This window comes from Malania oleifera, chromosome 9 (genome assembly GCF_029873635.1).
Source record: "Malania oleifera isolate guangnan ecotype guangnan chromosome 9, ASM2987363v1, whole genome shotgun sequence".
NCBI classification, from domain to species: Eukaryota; Viridiplantae; Streptophyta; class Magnoliopsida; order Santalales; family Ximeniaceae; genus Malania; species Malania oleifera.
Genome location: NC_080425.1, coordinates 93,603,834 through 93,618,180, shown reverse-complemented (window position 1 = coordinate 93,618,180; position 14,347 = coordinate 93,603,834). Strand labels below are relative to the sequence as shown.

The window sequence follows — 14,347 nt, the reverse complement described above, 5'->3', positions numbered from 1 at the left end:
TATCATAACATATTAAACATGATCTCCATTTTAATTCCATAACTACAAACCTAGACAATTAAATAAACTCAATTTAATAATAGACTGGTTGGTGCAATGAAATAGAGAAGAGATAATATCAATTGCACGCCTTAAGTTTTAAAATAAAATAAAATAATTAATCTGTAATTTGAATGTTATGTGCTATCATACCAACTTGTGAGCCTACAAAGTTTCATTTTATTAATGGATGTTGAATTTTTGTGGCATTTGTATACCAAATGATAGGAAAATATATTAGCAAAATCATAGGATTAACATTATTGTAGAATTAGTCATCGAGAGAAATTGCTAATGAAGAGCCATGATATTATGAGCTAATTCAGAACACTATTCATTGCTTAGAATAAGTTGTCCCAATTGCAAGCAGAAGGACTAATTGAGCCCACTAAATTAATTCAATTATTAATTCCATATTATCTAAAATTGTTAATCATAAGTTAAATAGTAAATACCAAGAAAAAAGAGAGGATAAGATAGGATAAATAGGTAATGAGGACTAGAAAACCCAAGGTGGGGTTTTCATCTTAAGAAACCTTGATAATTATTTGTTGTACATAATACTTAAAGTATATAACGAGCATATAACAAGCATACAAAGTAATACCAGTTAAGATTGGAGGTATGAAAACATCAACTATATTTTGAGTTATTAGAGAGAGGTGTTCCACGAAGAAAGTTCGTGATCACAGCAAGAGCTCTTTCAGACTGGTCTTGTGGCACCGTGTGCCCCGATCCTCTTACTGTAACAAAATTCATTCCGTTCGTGTATATTTCTGAATATCCACCAACCTATGAGATAAATTAATATCATTATTGGTCCATCAATTTTATCCTTAAGGTACAAAGAGAGGCGCTTACAAAATACTTTTGAGTTCAAGTAGAATTAGGTTACTCAAGTCTTAGTTTTTTAATACTTAATTTTTGTAATCATTTTGTACAATGAGTTTTTGTACCCAAATTTTTGGCCAAAAAATAAATAAACAGTAAAAGATCAAATATGAAATGAAGGATATTATATGATAATATGTGTATATGCTCAATTTAATTAAAATCATAAATCAGACAACATTTTTCAAGTTAGCACACAATTAGGTTTCATTCGACTAATCACTTTATTAAATTAAATTTAGAGAAATACTTATAAAGCATGGTCCTTTCATATAAGATTTAGAATTTACCAATCATAAAATTTTATACTAAAAATAATTAAACCAAGTGATGTATGACCCACATCACTAGGGCTCATACCAAGTATGTATGGTTCCAAATGCAAACTTGGTGTCTTGCAAATAGTGAGCTCCAAACCATATGCGGGAAAATTCATCCCTAACAAGTCTTTCTTCCAAATTTATGTATATATACATCACATTCCAAATTTCTTATTAAGTATTATATATATATATATATATATATATATATATAATATTTTTGTAAATAAAATATTACATAAAAAAAAAAACAAACAATAATTAAGTGCAAACTGGTTAAAATTTTTGGCAATAGATCGTCAAAAAAACTAAAAATCATAAAATTGAATTTTTAGTCTTTTGACAAATACTTGAAAACTAGTAATAGAAACAGAGAACTAACAATACAAACAAACGTATTTTTATAATCTGTTTCTTCATTGTGGAGAAACAGAAATAGAAAATAACAACGATACCAAAGAGACCCTTAAATTTTTCAGTTTAACTTCCAATTCAGTTAATTTGTTTTGACATAAAAAAGGATTAAAAAATGAGTGAAACCAAAAAATTTGCACACTTTAATAAAAGTTTATATGAAAGCAAAAGTTACCTCTCCATGTTGGTACCAAGGGTACCACGCATGCTTCTTAGTCAGATTCATTGCTTTAAGAGAATATTTTGTTGTAGTAACAGACACCACAGCATCTGTGTCACCGCTGCATTACATTTGTCACGCACACATCATAATTCATTATAATATGACCATCATATTTACATTTAATCATAAAAATATTTGACAAGAATGTGTGATTAATTTTTTTCATTTTGTATGTAAATTTTTCAAAAGAACCCCATGATGTGGTCCAAAAATTAGTCTTTTTTATTTTATCCTTATTTGTTTTGACCTACTGAGAGCAACTATTAAGTATGGGCCATTTATTTTGAACCAAAATGTCAATATATATTCTTTTTAATTAATTAGGGATCTCACCGTTTTACTCTGTGAAATCCCCGATTTGCTAAATTTTAACTTGTAACTTACATTTAGTATATAGGAATAAAATACATTTGGTGAAATTGTATCGAATGTATCACTTGACCTTTTATGTTATTCATTCAAATTTTTATTTCATCCTATTCTAGTCTCAATCTATTAACGGCATATAAGTTCTGTAAATTTATTGAGAAATTGAAACATCAAATTTCCTAAACTCTCTTTAACTTATTAGTGAAGGGTACAAGTATATAATTGGGCCGCAAGGCTTGACCACATGATAGAACATTAAGCGGAGAAGATGACATCCTATGTTCCAACCATTGAGTTTTGGGGTAAAAATAAGAAGTCGGTTCACTTAAAATCTTTAAGTAAAAAGTTTTGTGTAAAAAGCATGAGGCTCAAAGGGTCCAAACTATCTTTGTATTTAATACAAAAAAGGTATATTGAGTCCACACAGAGTACATTAATTATGTAGTTGTATCAAAGCATTTTAGAGTTTTCATATGCGGGCTAGCTCCATATATATACTTGTAATAGAGTGTTGAAAGTGTCTAGTAATTTTTGTACATAATATATTAGATCCTATAGATACATTGTCAAACAACGTAAACAATTTTTCTGCCCAATCCGGTTGCCTCAAGGGGTGGTAAGGGCAATTTACGGGTTCGATTCCCCCTTGAGAGTTTATCCCGACAAATTACTAGAGATGCATCAATGGACGGACATTTTTTATCCCTCGGGTTTGGTATCGCACCATAATGTTCAAAGTGACGCGATGATGATTGAAATCCCCATATTATAAAATAAAATAAAATAAAATAAAATTGTTAAGTGTTTTTCTAATGTTATAGAACTGTAACATTGACCTCCAGCTTCATCACTCTAGCTTTTTAATTGAATAATGGAGAAGCACTTACAGAAAAGGACATTACACACATACCTGCAGAAGCCCCACTTGCCTTTTATTTTGGTATCATTAGCGTGGATGGCTTTTTGAACTTCTGGTTGATTCAGATAATTAGTTACATAAATGAAGTTGCATGGATCATTCTGCACCTGCATAACATTATAAATTCACCCAAAACATTTTTGCTTGAGCTTAATTTTTTTTTTTCTCTCATAACTAGCTATATATGTTAGTGATTTTTTTGTTGCATGTTTAACTTACACAACTAGTATTTGTTTTGGGCTTGTTCAATTCAAAGTCGGTGCAAATAGGAGCATAAATATTATAGACATCGATGTCCTCTGTATCATCATCGGCTTTTTTCAAAGCTGCTTTACACCTAGGACTCCGTTCGGTGGCGTTTGGAGAGAAATCGCATTGTGTTTGTATTTCATCATTAGTTTCATCGGAAATAATTGCATGTGTCGCTAAAAAATCGTACATTCCTTTGTATTCAATTTCATCTTGAATCGCTGCATTTCCAATCTGCATCCACCATACATCATGTTAAATAGAAAATTACTTATATGTGTTTAATCAAATAAATTTCATATAACATTAAAGAAAACACTTTAAAGTATAATATCATTTTTTGCAGTCGAAATAAAATAATGTCTTTTTAAAATGTTCTGAGCAATGTTATCTCCTTTGAGAAGTTATATGGTAAATAACTAGTTCACTTTTTAAGATAGTAAGAGCTATATTGGGTTGAATATTGAATGTAATTCTATTTAAAGAGATAAAATCATTTTTAATTGTACGGGAAGGATAAAGAAGGCTCCAAAATTCCCATTTTCTTTGCTTAGAGTGGACAAATAGAAACTTTTTTATGTGTAATAAAATGATTTTACTAACCATTTGTTCCTATTTTGATTTGATAATATTTTGTCTTTTGGGAGCCGGGAAATTGTGTACTTTCAAGAAATCCTAAGGTGAGATGAATAAGATATACTTGAAATTTATCTTAAATATTCATAAGCAGATTTGATACTTTAAAATCTGATAATTTAAGAAACCTAATAAAAGTTCTTGAAACCAATCTAGTGATGGAGCTTGGAAGAGGGGTAATTATATTCTTTTAAGAAAGGTTGAAAAAAAGTGATTTTAAAAGTTTGAAATGCACAACTGTTAAAAGTTTTTTACCAAACATATGGTATCTAACTTCTTTAAAGGAGAAGTTAAGCCAATTTTTTTTAGACCAAACTTACCATTAGGGTTTCAAACAAAATCATTTCTTTGGTATATAGAACTAGTCATATAATTTAACTAGTTGATTGTTGTATCTTAGATTCTTAGGAGACAAATCAAGAGATGATAACTACATTGATTTGTTGCTCGACCAAGTCTAAAATGTAGAGGACTTGAATCTCTTTAAGATAAAAAAATTATGCATCTCAACATACAATTATTTCACGTGATGTGTGTGTGTGTGTGTGTGTGAGAGAGAGAGAGAGAGAGAGAGAGAGAGAGAGAGAGAGAGAGAGAGTTTATACTTACAATTATTCCTTTGAGGTTAATAATGGTTCGGTTAGCAATTTTATTTTGATAGAGGATGGTTTGTGCCAATTGTGGTATGTAATGACCAGCATAGCTTTCACCAGTTATAAAGAAGTCCCTGCTCTTATATTCCGGAAATTTCTTCAGCCAATTCAATAAAAATAAATAATTATATTTTGCTGTTTCAGTATCTCCACTGCTCTCATTCTCTGAAGATATATTAGAGTATGAAAAGCCCACTCCAGCAGGTGTCTCCAAAAACAAGACATTGGCAACTAAAAATACAATAAATCATTTAAAAATATCATTTCGATCTTGAGTAATACATAGATTCAAATATGTAAGAAGAAGACTTGATTGATTTTTGAAAAAATAGTATAAACCTTTATTCCAAGCAAATTTATTTTGGTAAAGTGTTTTGTATCATAGCTAACTCGAAACGGTCCTAACTCTGTCATGGCTCCAATTAGAGAAGAACAACCAGGACCTATAAAAAGATAGAGCAATACCAACATTAAATTATATGGTCATGAATATATGTGAATGTAATGCTTTTGATTTGTTAAAACTTGATATACATTATTGGCCCATAAACTAATTGCTTAAGTTTTTAGGTAAAATAGTAATCTAGGATAGTATCAAAGCTCTGGTTACCAAGAGGTTCTAGGTTCTAGTCATGTCATCCGCGCTTATTCTGTGGTGTTGTTTATCATTTGTTTATCTCTCCACGTGTAGGGGAGTGTTATCTCTCTGTGCTGATCCATAACCATTGACACTCCATATTTATCATTTGTTTATCTCTTCACATTTATTATGTGGTGTGAGTACAAATTGAGCCATTACCATCGACACTCCATATCTTAGAAAGTATATTTTTTTAATAAAGGTTTGGACTTGTTCATTTAAGAAAAATCAGTGTACCCGACAAGTTATATTGTTTACTAGGTGGTCATTTTCCAAAAATTCACCATTAAAGCTCGAAAAAAAAAAAAAAAAGAGAGATGAAAATATGATGGTAGACCTCACGTAGACAAACCTAGAAACCATATACCTTGTTTAAATCAAAATAAACAACACAATGATATGTGTTTTGTTTGTGGTGAAGTGAACCGTCATCAAAGAGATATTTAAGATAATAATTAGCACCACTAATACAGTCCAAAGTATAATTAAAAGAGAGCAGGTAGAATCTTGTGTTTATAAATAAATGACATAATTAATGAAAACAAAAAAAAAAAACCAAAAATAAATGTTTTCCACTATTGCTATTGCAATATCTACTAAAAAAATTAATTGCAAATGTATGCATTATGAAAATTTTAAATATTATCGTACTCATAAAAAGCACGCAAGGATGTGGCTAATCAAATTGTATCATTCTTATTCCCAAAACCCTTCGAAACTCTTTTTAATCAATATTGTAAATGAGAGCAACAATATCAAATTATTCACATATATATACATCCTTTTAACAACATTGAAAGAGAATTGATACTTGTTACAAATAACATAAAACACAATCATTCCTAGAACTTTTCATCCTTTATGAGTTTGTATGATGCATAGTTGCAATTTCATATTTATCTTCAAGTATATATTTATGTTATTTCTAAGTCGGGACAAGCCTGCACTCAAGTAAGCATTTTGTAATTTGTACGAGTCATCACTTAAATCCTCCACATTATTTGACAAAACTAAACTCATGGGGAAGATATGCAGTATCTTGGTTCCAAGAATTACATGATAGTGAAAGAATTATTTTTGGGATCTACAAATTTGAACAAATTTACTACCAAACAACCTCCCTGGAGTATTTTCGGGTTGTCAACTTTATTTGACATTTTGTTTAGGCTTATGGTTTTACATGCTCTCTCTTATCTTAAAGATATTTAACCTATTGTCTTATGATTAGGAGACATCAAACTAATCTCAACATGTTATGTTGAGGAATTTCCATTGATAACATTGGTGGAATGTCCTTTCCTCGTATGTTGGATACTAGCTAGTTCATTAATTTTCTATTTTCGGGTTCAATCATTCCTTATATTACCCCCAAAAGAAAAAAGAAAAGATTTAAGAGTTTGTTAAATAAACACACAAACCTCCATTGAGCCAAAGAATAAGAGGCGAATATTGCTTTGAGTGCTCTGCTTCAACAAAATAATAATAAAGGGCGCGTTCAGCTGTCTCATTAACTGTAATATAACCACCATATTGAGTAAAGTTGACACAAGGCTGACTAGGCAATCTGAAAATTTCATCTCTCTCTTTCAAGTCATATTGAGAAGGACCTTTTTCAATATCCATAATTTGTTGAATCGGCTTAAAGTCGCTAGTGTCAATAATTGAATTTTTTAGCAACTTAGCCTTGTATGGATTGTGAAATGCTTCTCCTTGTTTCTTGCCATAGATTTGAGCTACAAAACATGCAACAACAATGAGAAGAAAGAAGAGATTCATACACTTAGCCTTTATCTCCATTATTTTTCTTTCTTTCTTGTATCTTATGAAAAGCGTAAATAAGAAGGAAGATAAAACTAAATAACTCGAATGTTTTGATGCAACTTAGTTATACGTGCATATATGTAATGGTAGAAAATTTATCTTTTTAAATCCCAGAGTTCTAAAAATCATGGGACAATACTAGTAGTGAAAATTTCTAAGTACTTTCATGTTTTCAAAAACATATATAGCTAGCTAGGGATAGTCTCGTGTACGAGGATGCAAATTTTAAAGCTTAGCCCCTTCATTCATGGCGTGCATTTCTTGCGCAAATCTACAATTATTTGGTTAGACTGACATCATCATTATAAACTATCAAATGGGTTATGCTACTCAGAAATTAATGCAAGCTTTTGGCTTTTTAGCCCAAAATTCTCCCGCAATTATACATTGATTTCAAAATCCATTGACTTTTACGCCCGTTTGGGACTCAAAAAATATTTTAAAATGGAAAGGAAAATATAAAGGAATCCTCATTTTTCATGTTTGGTTATCAAGAAAAATGAGAAAAATAAAATAAAAAATATACTAAATATTAAAACAAACTTTCATTTTTATTATTATTTAATAGAGAAGAAAAATACAAGGGAAACTGAGTTTCCTCCTTATTTTCCATTTCTTTCCTTTTCCAACGTAAAATACTGTAGTAATATGTGGCTCATACTGTAACACCCCGACCCCGAGGGGCCTGGGATATTAACTCTTTACTACTGATTTACAGCGGAAGCAAATAAACTCGATTCTTAAATAAACCAGAGCACTAATATTCCATATTACAATCATTTATTTCAAAAGAAGAAAAATTGCACAAATATAAATATCTGAAACCATACTAATATTTCTAATAAATCTTTATTTTTCTAATCCCACCCGCATGCTTGCTAAGCCTAATTTCTGACATGTCCTTCAGAGTTATCTGAAATAAAAAATGATTGGGGTGAGACGACGCTCAGTAAGTAAATAAGATTATTATTAGTGTGTGGCCAAAATGAGCTTTTAAAGAATTTCGTAAAACAATATTTAATACTATAACTTCAAGACTGCTTTTAGAATAAACATAAATTTAAAAATTTCTGCATAAAACTTTTGTCATCAATTTCAACAGTAAATTTTTATAATCATATACTATAACTGTTAAATTAAACTTTTAACTTTAAAACTGTAAAAATATTTAATGATAAACATACATATACTTTTCCTTATACGTTTTCTTTAGATCGTCATTTAAGCACCAAAATGATCATTTTCACGTAAACTTACACTTTTCCTTCAAATCATCAGTAACTTTGTACACGTAATTAAATATGTATAAACATATATTATAAAAACCACCCTTAGGCCTGTTTTCCGTAAGTCATGTTTACCCCCATGACTGGGTTGTGCGGTCCGAAGACTGGACTTAGTTGGTTGGCCGACCAAACTAAATCAACGTACGTAAACTTTAAGTGAGATTTTCCTTATTAAGTCCTGGTCCGGAACCAGGTGTGCACTCAGGAGAAATCCACTAACATAAATGACCACTCTGTAGACAGTGTGGGTGCACTCTGATCCGTATAAACTTTAAGCTGCGGTACCGAGCATCTGTAACTTTGAACTTTCGTTTGCCATAAGGGGTTTTAAAATCATCTTATTATAATTTATGTAATTTAATATAATATCGTGAAAATCTCATCTTTACTTATATTTTCATAAAAATGTAACGTAAAAATAAACTCATGCCACACAATTTTTGTGTTAAAAATATATATAATTTTACTTTTGAATAGAAAGAAATGCTGAAAATTTACCCGAGGGGATTAGAACATTTCTTAACCCAAAAATAGGTGCAAGTATATTAAAGATAGAATTGATATAATTAAATATGCATAAAAATAAACTCATGGAAATTTTGTGCAACTAAATAACATAATTAAAATTTAAGTACAAAATAAACTCGGGTATGAATTTAAAATAAAAAGAAACTAACATAATCAAAATTTACTTACCTTCTTCTTTTACCGTGTGCTACGAACACAATAATTATCTTTAAGAAATGAGATCGGAAAAAGTGGGTGATTGAGAATTTATTCAAAAATTCTCTCTCCACCACAAATTCTTTCACTCACTAATCCTTCTCTTCCTTGGAAAATTGTTGTGAAAAATGAAGGTTGAGAGCTCCCTATTTATAGGAAAATTTTGGGGAAGAAATGGAATTTGTAAAAGTGTGGGGAGATGGGTGAAATTATAATTATTAAAAATTAAAGAATGGGCAAGGTATGGGTTGTGTATGGGATAGGGATGGAGGCCATGTGGGAGTGCTTGCCACCAATCCCACTAAATAATTTTTTAATTAATTACTTACCTAATTAATTAATCAATTACTTAATTAATTATTTTATTATTTTATTATTTTATTATTTTTTTTCCTAATCATTATTATCATTATTATTATCATTGTTATTAATTTTAAACTACTTTTAGTATTTATTTATTTTATTATTTATTTTTGAACAAGAATTAAATTTAAATTTTAAAAACTCATGTGGGCCCCACATGGTCTTGTGGGCCCCACACAACTTCGAGACCCAAAAGGATCATAGGTAACTTGAATAACTCTTATACGATTTTATGCATCCTACATAACTTTGAGACTTGTGTAAACCTCCATACGGCTTCGGGACTCATGTGGGCCCCACACAGTCTTGTGGGCCCCGCATAGGATACCTATATTATTATTATTTTATCATATATTTCTTCAAATTATATCAGTTAAAACATTATTTTATGTACTTATTTACGTATATAAACAGTGTCTTGTGGCTCCGGGACTCATGTGGACCCCACATAGTCTTGTGGGCCCCATATATGATACCTATATTATTATCATCTTATTATGTATTTCTACAAATTATGTCTGTCAAAACACTATTTTATGTATATATACTTATTTACGTGTACAAACAGTGTCTATCCTGTTTATCGTATGAAATTCCATTTTGACCAGGCTGACCTCCAGGGAGCGACTGAGCCGCAATGGTCTCTGAGCACTCACTAAGACAAGGTCTTTCTTAGGCATCAAACATGGAATCAAGGATCCTACAGAAAACACTTCCGTATTGATATTAACTTAATGACTATTTTTATTATTTTATCATTAATGTACTTTAATCACATATATATATATATATATATATATATTTTTGGGTCATCACACATACATTGAGTGATATGCATATACAAAGAAAACATGGTGGAAAATAGAGAAGCTGGTGTACAAGAAAAATTCGACGATTTTAGAGAGTTGCATCGATGATTTGCTCTCAAGATTAAACCGTCGACGGTTTCAAACAAACCATTGACTGTTTTACTCGATGGTTTTAAGTTTAGTAGAAAATAGTCGACTACTTTATCGAGTGTTTGGTCTCGGCATTAAACCATCGACAGTATGTCTGAAACCGTCGACGATTTGACTTACTTATACAGCGCTGGTTTTCAAATTTTGAATTGGGAAGTCGTATAGGTTGGGTTTTGGGGGGAAAACCTCCGGGAGGGTTATATATACATGTTATATGTTGTAACTCCTTGTCTTTTGACAGAAGATAGTGAAAAATCACCGTTGTTTGCTCGTATAAATGTAGGCATTGTCGAACCACATAATTCTTTGTGTCATTGTTTTATTGTTTTCATATAATCTGTGTGATTATATTTTTCTATATATTTCACTGTTGGTTACTACATTATAAAATTGTTTGTTTATATTGCGCATTCATTTGCACAACAAATTGGTATTAGAACATTAGATTCTAATGGCTTCTAGAATTTCTTCTGCAAAGTTCGATGTTGTTAAGTTTGATGGAATAGGAAATTTAGGACTATGGCAGAAGAGGGTTAAAGATCTATTAGTGCAGCATGGTACGGTGAAGGTATTATATGGAAGTCAATTGGAAGGCATGGACGAAACAAGTTGGAAGGAATTGGAAGCGAAGGCCGTGGCGACTATCAGACTTTGTCTAGTTGATGACGTGTTGTATCACGTCATGGATGAGGAATCTCCAGCGGCTATTTTGCAAAAACTAGAAATTCGGTATATGTCCAAGACTTTAACAAACAAGTTGTATTTTAAGTATAAATTGTATTGGCTTAAGATGGCAGAGGGTTCGGATTTGAACCAACACATCAATGTATTCAATTAGATTATAAGTGATTTGATGCAAGTTGATGTGAAGTTCGAGGAAAAAGACAAGGCGTTACTACTATTGAACTCCCTACCTGTGTCTCATACGTATGAAAATCTAGTTACAACTCTAACATGGGGAAAATAAACCCTAAATTTGGAAGAGATTACAAACGCTCTTCTGAGTTTTCATTAAAGAAAGAAAGCCAACGATGAGATTTCACAAGGTGAAGGGCTTTTCGTAAAGGATAACCAGGAATGTGGGAGAAGCAAATTCCAGAGCGGATCAAGTAGCAATAAGTCTCGGTCACAGTGCAAGAAGAAGAAGGACATAGGATGTTTTAAGTGCGAAAAAAAGGGCACATAAAATCGGAGTGTCCCGAAAGAAAGAAAGGGAATGCAAAAAATCAAGAGGGTTCTTCAAAATCAGAAAATGTAGTGGAAGAAGGAGATTCAAAGAGCGGTGACAGTGATATGCTTTCTATTTCATTGGGTTCAGATCGTCTCACAGATTCTTGGATCCTAGATTCGATATGCACTTATCACATAACACCAAATAAAGATTGGTTCGGCACCTACAGGTTAGTTAATTCTTGTTATAATGGGAAACGATGCTTCATGTAAAATTGTTGGAATAAGAAGCATCAAGATTAAAATGTTTGATGGTGTTGTGAGAACATTATGTGATGTTAAGCACATATTGGATCTTCAGACGAATTTAATTTTATTGGGCACTTGGGATTGTAACGGATTTACTTACAATTCTTAAAATGGGGTAATGAACGTGTGTAAAGGCATTCTAACAATGATGAAGGGGCAAAAGTTAGCAGGGAATATCTATGCACTACTAGGTACAACAATTGTAGGTGGAGCTGCAACTGTAGATTTTGAGTTAGACAATACTGTTTTGTGGTATATGTGGTTAGGGCATATGGGTGAGCGTGGGTTGAAGGAATTTCATAAGAGGAATCTTTTGAAGGGTGTCAAAACATGCAGGCTGAATTTCTGTAAGTCTTGTGTTCTTGGGAAATAGAGTAGGGTCCAGTTCAAAACAACCACTCACAAAATGGAGGGTATTCTTGACTACATTCATTCGGATGTTTGGGAGTTGGTGAGGGTAGCATCACAAGGTGGACATATATATATTTTATGAGTTTTATGGATGACAACTCACTAAAGGTCTGGGTGTACTTCATGCGACACAAGTCAGAGACATTTGTCAAGTTTAAATTATGGAAAGCTAAGGTGGAAAACCATATTGGGAGGAGGATTAAATGTCTCGAGTCAGACAATGAACTGAGTACGTTGATTCGAGGTTCATGGAGTTGTACAAGAAGCATGGAATAAGGAGACATTTTATAGTATGCAGGACACCATAATAGAATGGGGTGGCAGATTGGATGAGCCAAACTCTAGCTAAAAGGGCTCGGTGTCTCAGGTTGAATGCAAGGCTTACAAAAAACTTCTAGGCCGAGGCAGTAAGTATGACGTGTTTCTTGGTTAATCAATCACCAAGGGCATCACTATATGAGAAAGTTGCAGAGGAGGTGTGGACAGGTAATGCGGTAGACTACTCCAGTTTTGGAGTGTTTGGATGTCCAGCCTATGTGCTCATTTCTAGTGAGGAGAGATTGAAACTTGATGCAAAGTCTAGATGGTGTATTTTTCTGGGGTATCATAAAGGGTTCAAGTTGTGGTATCCAATGGCAAACAAGGTCATGATCAATAGAGATGTGGTTTATGATAATAAAAAATAAAAAATAAAAAAATTCATGGTGTAGCATACTCAAGAGGAAGAAGAAGAGAAACTGGTGCTAAAAAACTAGAGAAGAAATGAGCATGTTGTGTAGGAAGAGTTAGAGACTCAGGGCAGTGATGAAAATGTTCAGAATGCAGGGAGTTCTACCTTGGGAGACCAGCAAGATCATAGTATAGCTATACATAGACTCAAACGCACTATTAGGTCACCACTCAGGTATGGATTTGATGATTTGGTGTCTTATGCTCTCATTACCAGTTGTAAGGATCCTACTACTTTTCAAGATGGTGCACAGCCAAGAGAAAAGTAGATGGATGGGTGCTATGGTGGAGGAAATGGCGTCATTGCATAAGAACCAAACGTGGAAGTTGGTGGAGCTTCTAGAAGGGAAGAGGGTGATAGGATGCAAGTGGGTGTATAGGAAGAAAGAAGCAATATTAGAAAAGGAATGAGAGAAGTTCAAGGTACAGTTACTAACAAAGGGTTACTCGCAAAAGAAATGAGTTGATTATAATGAAATCTTTTCCCCTATGGTTAAACACACTTCTATCAAGGTAGTGTTGGGATTGGTAGTGTATTATGATATGCATTTGGAGCAAATAGACGTAATGACAACATTTTTCTATGGTGATTTGGAGGAGCTAATTTACACAGTACGCCCAGAAGGGTTTAGTGAACTTGGACAGGAGCACTTAGTTTATAAACTGAAAAAGTCACTTTACGGGCTGAAGTAGTCTTTGAGGCATTGGTACAATCATTTTAACTCCTAAATGATCCAGATAGGCTACAGGAGATGTGAGTATGATTGTTACGTGTATGTTAAGAGTCTTGATGATGGTTCTCTTATCTTTATGTTGCTTTATGTTGATGACATATTGATTGCTGCGAAGGATATGATTAAGGTGAATCAGTTGAAAACTCTATTGAATAAATAGTTTGACATGAAAGATTTGGGTGTAGCCAAGAAGATTCTTAGGAAGGAGATTTGTGGGGACAGAGCTACATGGAGATTGTGATTATCTCAGGGTAGTTATGTGGAGAAGGTGTTGGAGAGGTTTAACATGGTTAATGTAAAATCGGTAAGTACACCATCAGTGAATCATTTTAAGTTGTCTACCGCGTAGTGCTCAAAGACGGATGATGATATTCATGACATGTCAAAGATTCCCTATGCTAGTACAATGGGTTGTTTAATGTATGTTATGGTATGTATAAGACCAGATTTGGCACAAGTTGTCTGTGTGGCAAGTAAGTTTTTTTCAAA

At 32.5% G+C, this 14,347-nt stretch overlaps 1 pseudogene; it reads right to left on the bottom strand.

The window, feature by feature from the left end:
* Positions 1-672: 672 nt before the first annotated feature.
* On the bottom strand, positions 673-7,150 carry LOC131163584 (serine carboxypeptidase-like 40; annotated as a pseudogene).
* Positions 7,151-14,347: the final 7,197 nt, after the last annotated feature.